Below are 4,297 nucleotides of genomic sequence, written 5' to 3' on the forward strand. Positions count from 1 at the left end.
CTGTGACCTTGACCTTAATAAGGTCATTGGGTTATTAAAGGAAGGCGTGATTACGAATGAGCAGCCACTGACATTTTGAAAAATGTTAAAAAAAACTAATTATAAATATTGTGCCAATGTATAGGTCAAATAATGTTCTCTTAATACATTTAACAAAAATATCACTAGCAGTAACGGTGTACATCTTCGAATAGTACAGAATGTACACCAAAACTATGTGCACTAGCAGGCACCCACGATTTAGCGATCTAAGGGATATAACAATGTAATTACTCTCTATCTTTAAGTGTATCTAAAGTTTTCCCCCTTTTATTTATTTATTTATTTATTTTTAGTTCGGTTTTTCAATTTAGATTTAAAACAGGCGTACGCAGGGGTTGTTAGAGCATCGATGGCTGCTCCCCCCTAAGATTATTTGTAGCTTTGTGGCGCCTATTCGCAGATTAATTGAATACAAATAAGAAGCTACAAAAAATGCTCGCCTTACTTACAGCAACCACGAACTTAAATCTGTTAACAATTATATTTCCTTGGCCCAACAAATGTTATGAAATATCCATATTTTTTTAATGACTCGTAACATGATTACTTCTCAGTGCCAAGCCGAGCACAAAGCAGAGGCGTAGACCTAGGGGGCGTGCGGCCGGGCGTCGACCCTTGTGGAGTGCCAAAAGGGGTGATTTTTTTAAAGCTCATTTTAAGCTGCAGTTTTGAATTATAAACAGTCAAAGTTAAGAAATTTAACGGCTATTTTCTACCTTGATTATGTAAAGGTACAAAATATACTTTTAAGAAACAGTGACCGCAAAAACCGCTTTCCAGTTTGTTATAGTTTGGGGGGGGGGGGGCGCTTTTTCGCCTACTACAAATTTCCCTCTAAACTCAGATGAGACATATTTTTTTTCTTAATTTATTACTCTTTTTTTAAAAAGGGAATTTATTGGCGTCGAGTAAAGTTTTAGGGAACGAAAATCATGACTGTAATTATTAAATCTTTTACGTACTGTCGCGCGCTCACACACACAAATTGAAAATTCGCCCCCGGCGCCGGGAGGGGTCTCTTCTCCTCTGGCACAAGGCAGAACGAGACGTCTGTTGACAGAACATGTCAACCCACTTTAGCAGCTCTACTTGTGCACGTATTCTTTGCTTGAGGTTTGAAGCTGATGTTTCGTTACACTCTCCACTATCATTGGGTTTTAGAGTCGCTACCAGTTTTCACCAAGTTTGTACATGGGGATTGCGGGGAGGGGGGGGGGGGTGGAAGGGGCATACTTAGTCTTTAGTTTATTAGGGTTTATTTTCTCCTGGGGGGCATTTAAAACTTTAATTTTTTAATAATTTTTTTTTTTTTTTTTGGCACACAAACAACTCAGATGTTTGGACATATTATAATAGAAAGCTAATGTGAAAAATCATGGAGTTGTACTCTAAATTATTAATGTGAACATTTCTCTTGGTTAGTTCCCTTAGACCGTAAAAAAAAACAAGGGATTTGCAGGTTGAAACTTGTCACTTCACATTTTGCTTCACTTGAAATAGACAAAACTGTGTTCCAGTGGCGTCTCTAGGTCGGGTATCACCCGGTGCGGTCCGCACCCCCCGCCCCGCCCTCGCTACACCTAAGCTGTGTTCTTCTATATATGCATCATATTAATAATTGATTTCAAACCATTCGATTTAACCCCGTTTGTTAAGAAATAAATTGGCAATAAAGCTTGTTTACAGTTTACAGATAGTTGGATTTCGGTGAGATAGACTAGATATACTTTGTTTGAAACGGATGTAGGACATTTGGATAAAAGATGGACATGACAAATGGCAAAAAAAAAAAAAAAAAAGTCGACTTGCCATGGAACATTCAGGTTTTCGGGGTAAGGGGAGAGGCGAGAGCTAAAATAAAAAAGGTGCCAGCCTTTATATATATATATATATATATATATATATATTTATATATATATATATATATATAGAGAGAGAGAGAGAGAGTACATCTTAATCTTACTAGTAATAATGAGTCGGGGAAGGCGTCGTTGGATGGTAAAGCTTACGCCTGCTTAACCGAAAGTCTCGAGTCTGTAGAACGTCTCTGAGTCCACCCAGCTCTGATGGGTACCTGACTCTAAATCCACCCAGCTCTGATGGGTACCTGACTCTAGTCCAGATAATGAAGGAATCTATCCTTTCTGTATTTTGTTATTGTTAAAGTTAATATGATTAAAATAAAAGCTACTTTTTTTTTTGGTGTGTGGGCAGCGCTGTAACGTTTTACTACACTCTATTAGTACTTTGTTAGGACTTGGATACATAGTACTTTGTTAGGACTTGGATACATAGTACTGTTAGGACTTGGATACATAGTACTGTGTTAGGACTTGGATACATAGTACTGTATAAGTTGTTTCGGAGGAAGTCACGGCCTCCAAGTGCACACCACAGCCTTTGGGCGCTACCCCCCCCCCCCCCCCCCCCCTGATATGTAAAACTAATGTGATGCCAGAACCTTTGTGTACATGGCTACCAAATATGTAGTACTGCATATATGATGAGCTGCTGGTCAAAATTCTGGAAGGGGGCTAACTCATACGTACTGGCAGCCCACTGTATACCGTAGGGTGCTCTTAAAAAGGAATGTAAGCGCCAAAGAGCTCATGTGGAGCATGTTGCTATAGGTCACACGACGGCCAGCGGCGTTATGACTGACTATTTAAACAGTACCCCTGATATCCTATGCAGGAGCATGTTGCCATAGGTCACACGACGGCCAGCGGCGTTATGACTGATTATTTAAACAGTACCCCTGATATTCTATGCAGGAGCATGTTGCCATAGGTCACACGACGGCCAGCGGCGTTATGACTGATTATTTAAACAGTACCCCTGATATTCTATGCAGGAGCATGTTGCCATAGGTCACACGACGGCCAGCGGCGTTATGACTGATTATTTAAACAGTACCCCTGATATTCTATGCAGGAGCATGTTGCCATAGGTCACACGACGGCCAGCGGCGTTATGACTGATTATTTAAACAGTACCCCTGATATTCTATGCAGGAGCATGTTGCCATAGGTCACACGACGGCCAGCGGCGTTATGACTGATTATTTAAACAGTACCCCTGATATTCTATGCAGGAGCATGTTGCTATAGGTCACACGACGGCCAGCGGCGTTATGACTGATTATTTAAACAGTACCCCTGATATTCTATGCAGGAGCATGTTGCTATAGGTCACACGACGGCCAGCGGCGTTATGACTGATTATTTAAACAGTACCCCTGATATTCTATGCAGGAGCATGTTGCTATAGGTCACACGACGGCCAGCGGCGTTATGACTGATTATTTAAACAGTACCCCTGATATTCTATGCAGGAGCCCAATCAGCTGACCCCTGGTGCTATGATGGCCACTGCAGAACTTGGGCGATCAGACCCCCCTAACCCTGGGTAAAAACTTTGGAGTTAGTTAACAATAAGATAGAACATAGTCGTGCTAAAGAGAGGGAATGTGGTGTTGTAGGGTCGTGCTTATGAGAGGGAATGTGGTGTTGTAGGGTCGTGCTAAAGAGAGGGAATGTGGTGTTGTAGGGTCGTGCTTATGAGAGGGAGTGTGGTGTTGTAGGGTCGTGCTTATGAGAGGGAGTGTGGTGTTATAGTGTCGACTTATGAGAGGGAATGTGGTGTTGTAGGGTCGTGCTAAAGAGAGGGAATGTGGTGTTATAGTGTCGACTTATGAGAGGGAATGTGGTGTTGTAGGGTCGTGCTAAAGAGAGGGAATGTGGTGTTGTAGGGTCGTGCTAAAGAGAGGGAATGTGGTGTTGTAGGGTCGTGCTTATGAGAGGGAATGTGGTGTTGTAGGGTCGTGCTAAAGAGAGGGAATGTGGTGTTGTAGGGTCGTGCTAAAGAGAGGGAATGTGGTGTTGTAGGGTCGTGCTAAAGAGAGGGAATGTGGTGTTGTAGGGTCGTGCTAAAGAGGGAATGTGGTGTTATAGTGTCGACTTATGAGAGGGAATGTGGTGTTGTAGGGTCGTGCTTATGAGAGGGAATGTGGTGTTATAGTGTCGTGCTAAAGAGAGGGAGTGTGGTGTTATAGTGTCGTGCTAAAGAGAGGGAGTGTGGTGTTATAGTGTCGTGCTAAAGAGAGGGAATGTGGTGTTGTAAGCAACCATCTACTTAGGCTGTATCAACACTGATGGGTCAGCTGTATCAACACTTATGGCTCAGTTGTACGAGTTCAAACATTGGTAAACAAACAAAAAAAAAAGATGACAAACCATAAAATTCTTTCTAAAAA

Source organism: Physella acuta, unplaced genomic scaffold (assembly GCF_028476545.2).
Source record: "Physella acuta isolate Inbredline_101_S28 unplaced genomic scaffold, ASM2847654v3 ptg000473l, whole genome shotgun sequence".
In the NCBI taxonomy this organism is placed as follows: domain Eukaryota; kingdom Metazoa; phylum Mollusca; class Gastropoda; family Physidae; genus Physella; species Physella acuta.